Below are 13591 nucleotides of genomic sequence, written 5' to 3'. Positions count from 1 at the left end.
GCAATAAGCTGGAGGCAGTAATATGCATTTTGAAAACATACACTTAATTGTTTGAAATCTGAACATTTTAATACATATTATGAGGCATGTCTTTCCTTGCTTCAAAGTAGCCTAGAGGATTTTCTCACTTTCTAAATGGATATTTTCATCTCTGTCACATGAAACTGCTGGCATGTATAGTGCCTTTTTGACAACTGTGTTTTCCTGCTAATTGTATTATGGAAATCACATTCCCGCATAGCCTACTGCCTTGTGCGCATTGCTACACTTATAATGTGAAGAAATTATAGTTGATCAACATTTTAAGCTAAACGTTCTGATCTGTTGCTTTTTAACATATTTTTTAAATGTATCCTAGGCCTACTGCTTGTTTGAATTTGGGATCTATTGTCCCACAACTGTTTGGAATATGACATGTCTTTCTCAAAGAGCTGACCAATAGACTAGGTAGCCTACACTTTTCTAATATAGTAGATTGACATAGGCTAGTGATTTTGCTGTTCCTTACTCGTCTTGTTGGCCGAGGAAAAGTAAATGTTATTTACAGTTATTTTAACATGTTCAAAGTGCACATCAGAATTGGGTAAGAAAGACCGCACATCGTTGCATCCTCGACATGCCTGTTCTGTTAAGTTAAATTACCATATTACCATAGATTTCTGTCATTCTGAGCGCTGTGGGTGTACGCCCTAATCACATTTCTAAAATGTCCGGTAAATTTAAAATGTAGCTGGTCAAATGTCCAGCGTCACATTTTCCTACCGGAAACCCTGCTGCCTACTGGGCTCTAATAAAGGAGAAAGTGCTTAGTGGGCTTGCTGGTAGTCCATTGTTAAACCCCCCCTACAATATGCTTATGTTGTGTTATTTTTAAAAACGTTAGATTTATATGAGGAGCTGCAGTACTGTATATTCTATCCACCATAGAAATCCAGAACTGTTGGTTCATCTTAGTTAATGTCTAAGGTTTCCACACACTAGTCATTATTTCTGATGACAATTACAAAATATTAGTAAATCCCTAAACTCTGCTATATCATGAGCTAAGTAGATCCGTCTGGGATAGTTAGCCAGAAGGACTATTTGATGCTTTAATGCTGATTTAGCCTTAGTCCAACCACCTGTTGCCCTCAGGAGAAACCAACGAGCCAACGGCTGGAAACAAAGCTGTATGCAAATGAACCCCAATACCAGACGGGCCAGTCAGTTCTTGGTTGGGAGGATGTTGGATGTTGTGTTTTCTCCCAGACTGATGAGTCAGTTGAACGGCCCTGCTGTATACAGCTGGCTGTTTCATTAAAGGAGGAGTCTGTGTATCACTGAGAGGAAGGAAGAGAGCGAGAACAGGGGGAGGGAGAGGAAAGATGGGTGGGAGAGGACAAAGAGGGGAGGGTAGGGTAATTTGCATGTGTTTTGCATTGTGCTTGATGTTCAAATTGGTAAATGTTGCAAGTAATGTGAGGTGGGAAATGTAATGTGTAGAGATGAGGGTAGGTTAGGTAGTCTCTCAGTCTCAATAGACTACTATCAATGTCCCAAGGGAGAGATATAGCCTACCTGCTAAAGTCACAGCCTCCTCTTACCTTCTCTGGGAGTGTGAACACACACACACAGTGTCTGTGCTGACGCCTATTGTCCTAGTCGAAGGTGTAAATAAAGCCTGTCACCTCTAGAAAGGAAGAGGATGACAAGGCCAAGAGTTATATTTAGCTGTTTGAAGCTTTGCAGATGGGAATTAATACAATCGAGCAGACACATTATCTTATGATGAGGAGTTGCAATGGTCTGAACAAAGGCCTAAAAAGAGTAGCCGCCACCCTCCAAATGAGGGTAGATTTTGGCATTGGCGGTTAAGATGTCTATTTCCCCAGCCACATTGGTGGGTGGTCAGGGCTCCACAGTGCGAACATTTCACTCGCATTTGTGAGAAAAATAGTCAAGTATGATCACATTTATAGTAAAATAAATGCCCTAGTAGCAGCTTTCAAAGTATTTCTGATGTGTTGTTTCATAGCGGCTAACTTAATCACACAGTCAAAGACCTATGAACCCTATATAGCCTATCCCACATCGCGCTGCGACACTGCCTGGCGTGAAGAGTTGTGGAAGATTCATTTTTAGAAGCCCTGCGCACAGGCATAAAAGTTGGTCTAATTTACTTGAAACAAAAGTCGACTGAAGTGAGACTTTGTTGTTGTGTTTCTTGGCTATTTACATTGTTCACAAGCTATGTTGTTTTTCTATGTTTGAGTTTCAACTGCTAGGGAAGAGAAGACAGCACAGCTACTAGTCACTCTCAATCTCACAGCACAAACATGACCCAAGTCACATTACCACGGTAATCTCCAGCCCTTAAAGAGGCAGATGAACATTTTGTCTCATCTGTGATAATTTGGTTAAAAAACTCAGGTCACAAAAAATGTAATTAAACAAATCTAATTTTAGTTGTCACATACACGTGTTTAGCTGATTTTATCGCATCTGTAGCAAAATGCTTGTGTTTCTAGCTCCAACAGTGCAGTAATATCTAACAAGTAATATCTAACAATTTCACAACAATACACACAAGTCTAAAGTAAAGGAATGGAATTAAGACTATATACATATTTGGAGAGAAATGTCAGAGTGGCATAGACTAAAACACAGTAGAATAGGATAAAATACAGTACATACAGTTGAAGTCGGAAGTTTACATACACTTATGTTGGAGTCATTAAAACGTGTTTATCAACCACTCCACAAATTTCTTGTAAACAAACTACAGTTTTGGCAAGTCGGTTAGGACACCTACTTTGTGCATGACACAAGTCATTTTTCCAAAAATTGTTTACAGACAGATTATTTAACTTATAATTCACTGTATCACAATTCCAGTGGGTCAGACGTTTACATACACTAAGTTGACTGTTCCTTTAAACAGCTTGGGGGAAAAAATAAAATGATGTCATGGCTTTAGAAGCTTCTGATAGGCTAATTGACATAATTTGAGTCAATTGGAGGTGTACCTGTGGATGTATTTCAAGGCCTACATTTAAACTCAGTGCCTCTTTGCTTGACATCATGGGAAAATCAAAAGAAATCAACCAAGACCTCAGAAAAACAATTGTAGACCTCCACAAGTCTGGTTCATCCTTGGGAGCAACTTCCAAATGCCTGAAGGTACCTCGTTCATCTGTACAAACAATAGTGCACAAGTATAAACACCATGGGACCACACAGCCGTCCTACCGCTCAGGAAGGAGACGTGTTCTGTCTCCTAGAGATGAACGTACTTTGGAGCGAAAAGTGAAAATCAATCCCAGAACAACAGCAAAGGATGTTGTGAAGATGCCGGAGGAAACTGGTACAAAAGTATCTATATCCACAGTAAAATGAGTCCTATATCGACATAACCTGAAAGTCCGCTCAGCAAGGAAGAAGCCATGCTCCAAAACCGCCATTAAAAAAAGCCAGACTACGGTTTGCAACTGCACATGGGGACAAAGATTGTACTTTTTGGAGAAATGTGCTCTGCTCTGATGAAATAAAAATAGAACTGTTTGGCCATAATGACCGCCGTTATGTTTGGAGGAAAAAGGGGGAGGCTTGCAACCCGAAGAACACCATCCCAACCGTGAAGCACGGGGTGGCAGCATAATGTTGTGGGCGTGCTTTGCTGCAGGAGGGGCTTGTGCACTTCACAAAATAAATGGCATCATGAGGAAGGACAATTATGTGGATATATTGAAGCAACATCTCAAGACATCAGTCAGGAAGTTAAAGCTTGGTCGCAAATGGGTCTTCCAAATGGACATTGACCCCAAGCATACTTCCAAAGTTGTGACAAAATGGCTTAAGGACAACAAAGTCAAGGTATTGGAGTGGCCATCACAAAGCCCTGACCTCAATCCTATAGAACATTTGTGGGCAGAACTGAAAAGACGTGTGCGAGCAAGGAGGCCGACAAACCTGACTCAGTTACTCAAGCTCTGTCAGGAGGAATGGGCCAAAATTCACCCAACTTATTGTGGGAAGCTTGAGGAAGGCTACCCGAAACGTTTGACCCAAGTTAAACAATTTTAAAGGCAGTGCTACCAAATACTAATTGAGTGTATGTAATCTTCTGACCCACTGGGAATGTGATGAAAGAAATAAAATCTGAAATAAATCATTCTCTCTACTATTATTCTGACATTTCATGTTCTTAAAATAAAGTGGTGATCCTAACTGACCTAAGACAGGGATTTTTTACTAGGATTAAATGTCAGAAATTGTGAAAAACAGAGTTTAAATGTATTTGGCTAAGGTGTATGTAAACTTCTGACTTCAACTGTACATATGAGATGAGTTATGCAAAATATGTAAACATTAAAGTGACTAATGTTCCATTTTTAAAGTGGCCAGTGATTTCAAGTCTATGTATATAGGCACAGCTAGTGATGGCTTTTTAACAGTCTGATGGCCTTGAGATAGAAGCCTTTTTTCAGTCTCTCGGTCCCAGCTTTCATGCACCTGTACTGACCTTGCCTCCTGGATGATAGTGGGGTGTAAAGGCAGTGGCTTGGATGGTTGTTGTCCTTTATGATCTTTTTGGACTTCTCGTGACATCGGGTCCTGTAGGTGTCCTGGGGGGCAGGTAGTTTGCCCCTGGTGATGCGTTGGGCAGACTGCACCACCCTCTGGAGAGCCCTGCGGTTGCGGGCGGTGTAGTTGCCGTACCAGGCAGTGATACAGCCCGACAGGATGCTCTCAATTGTGCATCTGTAAAAGTTTGTGAGGGTTTTAGGTGCTAAGCCAAATATAATGAACCCCGGTTATTACTTCTTACTTGTCATACATTTATTGTTTTAGAAACATTACAAAGCATACTCATCCATGTTTTTGTTTTGTTGTGTTGGTGTAATTGTAGCTCCAAAAAATATTTGGGCCGGTAGAAAATCTGAGTGTCTGGTAGATTTATTTTTATTTTATCTACCTGCCACAGTGGCTGGTGGACCAAAAAGTTCATTTTATGCTCGGGTCTGAACTGATAATGGGTATCGTTAGGCAGGCTTTTGTTCAAGCCCAGCAATAACTACAATTCAAGTAATCAACTAATCGTGGTTTTCAAATCGCCAATTTTGATCACTGTGTTAGAGCTGGGTTGGAACAAAAGCCTGCACACGCTGCAGTCTATCAGCAATAGAATTGCCCATCCCTGAACCCTAGCCCCTGTCAACATGCCAAGTGGAACAAGTGAATGAGGGATCTGATGAATGAAGGGATGAAGTGAATGAGTGTCGAGGACAAAGGAGAGCAGGTATAGGATGAATGGTGCATTGTGGGAAGGCAATATCGCGTGTTGGAGTGATGCAGCGTGGGTATTCTGTTACAGCCAGGGTCAGAAGGCATGCATTAATAAGTCATGTAGCTTCTGTAACCTACAGACCGGTGGCTATGTAGCATAGGTAGGAGGAAGAACATTAACATTCTGGATGATAAAACTCTGTGTCTGTGCTAACGTTCCCCACTCCCAAAGTGATAGAAGGCAGTTTTAAGCATCTGTGATAAGGACCATGACACCGTGACACTGGTTTATCTGTTGTTATCTTTGTGGTCTGTCTGTAGTTATCTCAGCCTGTGGCCATATGGCCCTGGAAACAGACCTGGCTGCTATTTCTGCCTCATTCACTTCGACACCAGCTGTCTGAAGCTGCAGATTACATAGTGGGCTGTAGAGGACGTGTGGAAAGATGGGCAAAAGAATGGAGATATATTGTAGTGTAGTTCTATTACTGGAGGCAGTGTCAGTGTGTGTGTATAATTTAGTGGTGTGGGATTAGGTCATGGATAAATAGGGTGTCGTGTCTGAGATGAGACCCACACCACATGGTCCACACCACAGTGACACAGCAACGAGGAAGTGACGGCTGAGAGGGGGAGGGGCTTACTGGACCAGGTGGCAGACTGGACAGAAAACAACATAAAGGCTCTCTGACATCATGTCCACTATTCTATTCGCATCTCATTATTCCATTCTCATACTTCTATTCTAGATTTCCCGATAACTTCATCTATTCATGTCTTTAGCTCTTTCACTCCAAGAACACCTTATTTAACCAGAACCATGCCTAACCCACCTAGGCATACACAAGGACAACAGTCAACAACAAAATCAGGGAAACGGAGAACAATGGCAGAGTAGAAATTGTGTATTTTACATGGGGTCAATAGCCCTTGGAAAGAAAGTCTGCAGTGAAGTGACTAGCCAGTGTTTACAGTAGACCTATTTCTTTTAAGATGGACATCCCCATTGTTATGGTGTTTCCATAGTTCCACAGCAGGATGTGTGGCCCAGATGTTAGTCAAAGTCTAAATGTTCTAGTTTTTGTAGAGGGCTAATATTCCCTCTCTATTGGAGAATGGATACCTCAGCACTAAGGTCATGTCTAATTTTGTGGGACTGACTGAGTACTCTCCCTTTATCTTGCCTTTTCTCTCTCTAACACACACACTCTCTCTCTCTCTATCTACTCTCTCCCCCCTCTATCTAAGTCTTTCTCTCCCTCTGTCACTCACACTCAGCATACAGTTTGTTGGCTGATGTAAACCACTCAGGTCACGTGTGGCGTGCTGTTGATTACTGTGTGTGCTTGCCTGCGTGCATGCATGCATGTGGCGTGTGTGTGTGTGAGAGAGAGAGAGCGCCCATACAGACACATCTGTTTTACATTGAGATATTAACATATGAGTGAGTGTATGTAGTCTTCCAGTAAGCAAAATTATGTCGAAAACACGTCTTTCCAGTTTCAGTTCTGAATGAAAGTTGAAAATACATATTTTCTGGATGTTGAAAACATGTATTTTCAGGATGATGAAATTAAGTTTGTTTTCAGTTCTGAATGAATGTTAAGAATTAAGAAGACATCATTTACAGAAATTGAAAATATGTATTTTTTGGTCATTGATTCCATGGCTAAATTTCAACTGCACATACAGTACCAGTCAAAAGTTTGGACACACCTACTCATTCAAGGGTTTTTCTTTATTTTTACCATTTTCTACATTGTAGAATAATAGTGAAGACATCAAAACTATGAAATAATATATGGAATCATGTAGTAGCTAAAAAAGTGTTAAACAAATCAAAATATATTTTATATTTGAGATTGTTCGAAGTAGCCACCCTTTGCCTTGATGACATCTTTGCACACTCCTGGCATTCTCTCAACCAGCTTCACCTGGAATGCTTTTCCAACAGTCTTGAAGGAGTTCCCACATATGCTGAGCATTTGTTGGCTGCTTTTCCTTCACTCTGCCATCCAACTCATCCCAAACCATCTCAATTAAGTTGGGGTCGAGTCATTGTGGAGGCCAGGGCATCTGATGCAGTACTCCCTCACTCTCCTTCTTGGTCAAAAAGCCCATACACAGCCTGGAGCTGTGTTATGGGTTATTGTCCTGGTGAAAAACAAATGGTAGTCCCACTAAGCGCAAACCAGATGGGATGGCGTATCGCTGCAGAATGCTGTGGTAGCCATGCTGGTTAAGTGTGCCTTGAATTCTAAATAAATCACACAGTGTCACCAGCAAAGCACCCCCACACCATCACACGTCCTCCTCCATGCTTCACGGTGGGAACCACACATGCAGAGATCATCCATTCACCTACTCTGCGTCTCACAAAGACACGACGGTTGGAACCAAAATCAGACCAATGGACAGATTTCCAATGGTCTAATGTCCATTGCTCGTAGTTTCTTGGCCCAAGCAAGTATCTTCTTATTGCTGTCCTTTAGTAGTGATTTCTTTGCAGCAATTGGACCATGAAGGCCTGATTCACACAGTCTCCTCTGAACAGTTGATGTTGAGATGTGTTTAGTACTTGAACTCTGTTTATTTGGGCTTCACTTTCTGAGGCTGGTAACTCTAATGAACTTATCCTCTTTAGCAGAGGTAACTCTGGGCCTTCCTTTCCTGTGGCGGTCCTCATGAGAGCCAGTTTCCTCATAGCGCTTAATGGTTTTTGCAACTGCACTTGAAGAAACATTCAAAGTTCTTGACATTTTCCGGATTGACCTTCATGTCTTAAATTAATGATGGACAGCTTGTTTGAGCTGTTCTTGCCATAATATGGACTTGGTCTTTTACCGAATAGGGCTATCATCTGTATACCAACCCTACCTTGTCACAACACAACTGATTGTTTCAAACGCATTAAGAAGGAAAGAAATTCCACAAATTAACTTTTAACAAGGCACACCTGTTAATTGAAATGCATTTCAGGTGACTACCTCATCCAAATCAAATCCAATTTTATTCGTCACATTCTCCAAATACAACAGGTGTAGTAGACCTTACTGTGAAATGCTTACTTACAAGAACTTAAACAACAGTGCAGTTGAAGAAATAGAGTTAAGAAAATATTTACTAAATCAAATCAAATCAAAAGTAACACAGTAGAATTACAGTGGCAAGAAAAAGTATGTGAACCCTTTGGAAATACCTGGATTTCTACATAAATGGGTCATAACATTTGATCTGATCTTCATCTAGGTCACAATAATATACAGTTGAAGTTGAAAGTTTACATGCACTTAGGTTGGAGTCATTAAAACTCGTTTTTCAACCACTCCACAAATTTCTTGTTAACAAACTAAAGTTTTGGCATGTCGGTTAGGACATCTACTTTGTGCATCATTTTTCCAACAATTGTTTACAGACAGATTATTTCACTTATAATTCAATGTATCACAATTCCAGTGGGTCAGAAGTTTACATACACTCAATTAGTATTTGGTAGCATTGCCTTTAAATTGTTTAACTTGGGTCAAATGTTTCGGGTAGCCTTCCTCAAGCTTCCCTTAATAAGTGAATTTTGGGCCATTCCTCCTGACAGAGCTAGTGTAACTGAGTTAGGTTTGTAGGCCTCCTTGCTCGCACACGCTTTTTCAGTTCTGCCCACAACTTTTCTATGGGATTGAGGTCAGGGCTTTGTGATGGCCACTCCAATACCTTGACTTTGTTGTCCTTAAGCCATTTTGCAACAACTTTGGAAGTATGCTTTAGGTCATTGTCCATTTGGAAGACCCATTTGCGACCAAGCTTTAACTTCCTGACTGATGTCTTTAAGATGTTGCTTCAATATATCCACATAATTGTCCTTCCTCATGATGCCATCTATTTTGTGAAGTGCACAAGTCCCTCCTGCAGCAAAGCACCCCCACAACATTATGCTGCCACCCCCGTGTTTCACGGTTGGTATGGTGTTCTTTTGCTTGCAAGCCTACCCCTTTTTCCTCCAAACATAACAGTGGTCATTATGGCCAACAGTTCTATTTTTGTTTCATCAGACCAGAGGACATTTCTCCAAAAAGTACGATATTTGTCCCCATGTGCAGTTGCAAACCGTAGTCTGGCTTTTTTATCGCGGTTTTGGAGCAGTGGCTTCTTCCTTGCTGAGTGGCCTTTCAGGTTATGTCGATATAGGACTCGTTTTACTGTGGATATAGATACTTTTGTACCTGTTTCCTCCAGCATCTTCACAAGGTCCTTTGCTGTTGTTCTGGGATTGATTTTCACTTTTCGCACCAAAGTACGTTCATCTCTAGGAGACAGAACACGTCTCCTTCCTGAGCGGTATGACGGCTGTGTGGTACCATGGTGTTTATACTTGCGTACTATTGTTTGTACAGATGAACGTGGTACCTTCAGGCGTTTGGAAATTGCTCCCGAGGATGAACCAGACTTGTTGAAGTCTACAATGTTTCTTCTGAGGTCTTGGCTGATTTCTTTCTATTTCCCCATGATGTCAAGCAAAGAGGCACTGAGTTTGAAGGTAGGCATTGAAATACATCCACAAATACATCCTCCTGTCAGAAGCTTCTAAAGCCATGACATCATTTTCTGGAATTTTCCAAGCTGTTTAAAGGCACAGTCAACTTAGTGTATGAAAACTTCTGACCCACTGGAATTGTGATACAGTGAATTATCAGTGAAATAATCTGTAAACAATTGTTGGAAAAATTACTTGTGTCATACACAAAGTAGATGTCCTAACCGACTTGCCAAAACTATCGTTTGTTAGCAATAAATGTGTGGAGTGGTTGAAAAACGAGTTTTAATGACTGTGTTTATGGAAACTTCTGATTCCAACTGTACAAACACAGTCTGCTTAAACTAATAACACACAAACAGTTATACGTTTTCATGTCTGTATTGAACACACTGTGTAAACATTCACAATGCAGGGTGGGAAAAGTATGTGGACCTTTGGATTTTCTAACTGGTTGACCCTCTTTTGGCAGCAATAACCTCAACCAAACGTTTTCTGTAGTTGCGGATCAGACTTGCACAACAGTCAGGAGGAATTTTGGACCATTCCTCTTTACAAAACTGTTTCAGTTCAGCAAATTTCTTGGGATGTCCGGTGTGAACTTCTCTCTCGAGGTCATACCACAGCATCTCAATCGGGTTGAGGTCAGGACTCTGACTGGACCACTCCAGAAGGCGTATTTTCTTCTGTTGAATCTATTCTGTTGTTTATTTACTTCTTTGTTTTGGGTCGTTGTCCTGTTGCATCACCCAACTTCTGTTGAGCTTCAATTGGCAGACAGATAGCCTAACATTTCCCTGCAAAATGTCTTGATAAACTTGGGAATTCATTTTTCCGTCGACGATAGCAAGCTGTCCAGGCCCTGAGGCAGCAAAGCAGCCCCAAACAATGATGCTCCCTCCACCATACTTTACTGTTGGGATGAGGTTTTGATGTTGGTGTGCTGTGCCTTTTTTTCTCCACACATAGGGTTGTATCTTCCTTCCAAACAACTCAACTGTAGTTTCATCTGTCCACAGAATATTTTGCCAGTAGCGCTGTGGAACATCCAGATGCAGTTTTGCAAACTTCAGATGTCCAGCAATATGTTTTTGGACAGCAGTGGCTTCTTCCGTGGTGTCCTACCATGAACACCATTCTTGTATAGTGTTTTACATATCGTAGACTCGTCAACAGAGATGTTAGCATGTTCCAGAGATTTCTGTAAGTCTTTAGATGACACTCTAGAATTCGTCTTAACCTCATTGAGCATTCTGCACTGTGCTCTTGCAGTCATCTTTGCAAGACTGCCACTCCCAGGGAGAGTAGCAACAGTGCTGAACTTTCTCCATTTATAGACAATTTGTATTACCGTGGACTGATGAACATCAAGGCTTTTAGAGATACTTTTGTAACCCTTTCCAGCTTTATGCAAGTCAACAATTCTTATTCTTAGGTCTTCTGAGATCTCTTTTGTTTGAGGCATGGTTCACATCAGGCAATGCTTCTTGTGAATAGCAAACTCAAATTTTGTGAGTGTTTTTTATAAGGCAAGGCAGCTCTAACCAACATCTCCAATCTTGTCTCATTGATTGGACTCCAGGTTAGCTGACTCCTAACTCCAATGAGCTTTTGGAGAAGTCATTAGCCTAGGGGTTCACATACTTTTCCCAACCTACACTGTGAATGTTTAAATTATGTATTCAATATAGACAAAAAACATACAATAACACACTGTTTGTCTATTGTTGTGACTTAGATGAAGATCAGCGAGTAGCAGCAGTGTAAAAGCAGGGGGGGGGGTTAATGTAAATAGTCCGGGTCGCCATTTGATTAATTGTTCAGCAGTCTTATGGCTTGGGGGTAGATGCTGTTAAGGAGCCTTTTGGACCTAGACTTGTCACTCCGGTACCGCTTTCCATGCGGTAGCAGAGAGAACAGTCTATGACTTGGGTGACTGGAGTCTTTGACAATTTTTTGGGCCTTCCTCTGACACCGCCTGGTATATAGGTCCTGGGTGTCAGGAAGCTTGGCCTCTGATGTAAGGGTACCCTATGTAGCGCCTTACCGTCAGATACCGAGCAGTTGCTATACCAGGTGGTGATGCAACCGGTCAGGATGCTCTCGATGGTGCAGCTGTATAACTTTTAGAGGATCTGAGGACCCATGCCAAATCTTTTCAGTCTCCTAAGGGGAAAAGGGTGTTGTCGTTCCCTCTTCACAACTGTCTTGGTGTGCTTGGACCATGTTAGTTCGTTGGTGATTTGGACCCCAAGGAATTTGAAACTCTCATCCTGCTCCACTACAGCCCCGTCGATGTTAATGGGGGCTGTTCGGCCCCGCCTTTTCCTGTAGTCCACGATCAGCTCCTTTGTCTTGCTCACATTGAGGGAGAGGTTGTTGTCCTGGCACCACACTGCCAGGTCTCTGACCTCCTCCCTATAGGCTGTCTCATCGTTGTCGGTGATCAGGCCTACCACTGTTGTGTCGTCAGCAAACTTAATGATGGTGTTGGAATCGTGCTTGGCCACGCAGTCGTGGGTGAACAAGGGAGTACAGGAGGGACTAAGCACGCACCCCGAGGGGAACTGGTGTTGAGGATCAGCGTGGCAGATGTGTTGTTGCCTACCCTTACCACCTGGGGACGGCCCGTCAGGAAGTCCAGGATCAAGTTGCAGAGGGTGGTGTTTAGTCCCAGGTTCCTTAGCTTAGTGATGAGCTTTGTGGGCACTATGGTGTTGAACGCTGAGCTGTAGTCAATCAGCAGCAGGACAGTTTAATTCAGTAGAGTACAGTTTAGTTCAGTAGAGTACATTAGAGTAAAATAGGGTACAATACAGTACATTATACTGTGCTATACTCAACTTTTCTTTACTGTATTGTGCTGTCCAAACTTGTGAAATGTCTATGTTTGGGCCAAATCAAGGCCAGTCTGGATCGGACCAAATCTGAACCAATTATAGACGTCTATGTTTGGACCAAATATAGGCCGGTAGGACCGGACGACTCTGGACATTGAAATCAAGACCGGACCAAATCTGAACCAAGCATATATGTTTGTTTGAGCCAAATCAAAGCTAGTTCAGACCGGACCAAATCTGAACCAAACATAGACGTCTATGATGGATTCAGATTTGTTCTGGACCGGACCAAAAATCTACATCCGTGGACGTTGAAATCAAGGCTGGTCCAGACAGGAGCAAAACAGTGGGCTGTGTGGGGGCTGTTCTTAGGAAATCAGCTACTCTAACTACAATATGTTCCAGCTGCTCTCTTGAAAATAAAGGAGAGCCGCACACTAGGAGCTCAGATGCAAAAATGTAATATCCAACGTTTCGACAGCCAAGCTGTCTTCATCAGGGTATAATCACAAACACTGCGGGATGACTCGTTTATATAGTGTCAAAAGACACACAGGTGTCTGTAATCATGGCCAAGAGTGGCCTAATATCATTGGTTAATTCTCAAATATTAAAATGCCATACAAAGAACAGCATACAAAAAACAAATGGATAGCATACGATCATAGATTCATTTTAGACTACACAAGCTTACAAACAATTACAATGGCAAAGTCACAATAATCACAAGAATGGCTTCAGATCAAAGTCTACGTTGAGACCGAAGGGAGCAAGGGTCTTTAAGTTAAAGATAAAACACACAATGAACAGAACAATAATCAGCTGTTTTACTAACTCCCAGGACGTATCCAGGGCTGGTTAGCTAGCTACAAAGACAGTGTAAAAGACCTTACCCAAGTCACTTCCAAGTAATGAACTAAGCCTGAGAAGTCAGTAACACTTAAGCACTTGATTGTCG

General features: G+C 41.9%; 1 protein-coding gene across 1 annotated transcript in view; it reads left to right on the top strand.

The window, feature by feature from the left end:
* Positions 1-13591, top strand: part of LOC120025750 (junction-mediating and -regulatory protein-like) — a 68613-nt gene that overhangs the window by 43549 nt on the left and 11473 nt on the right. The window lies entirely within an intron of this gene.

Source organism: Salvelinus namaycush, chromosome 31 (genome assembly GCF_016432855.1).
Source record: "Salvelinus namaycush isolate Seneca chromosome 31, SaNama_1.0, whole genome shotgun sequence".
Classification (NCBI taxonomy): Eukaryota; Metazoa; Chordata; class Actinopteri; order Salmoniformes; family Salmonidae; genus Salvelinus; species Salvelinus namaycush.
The sequence above is the reverse complement of the archived record's forward strand: the minus strand, read 5'-3'. Positions and strand labels throughout refer to the sequence as shown.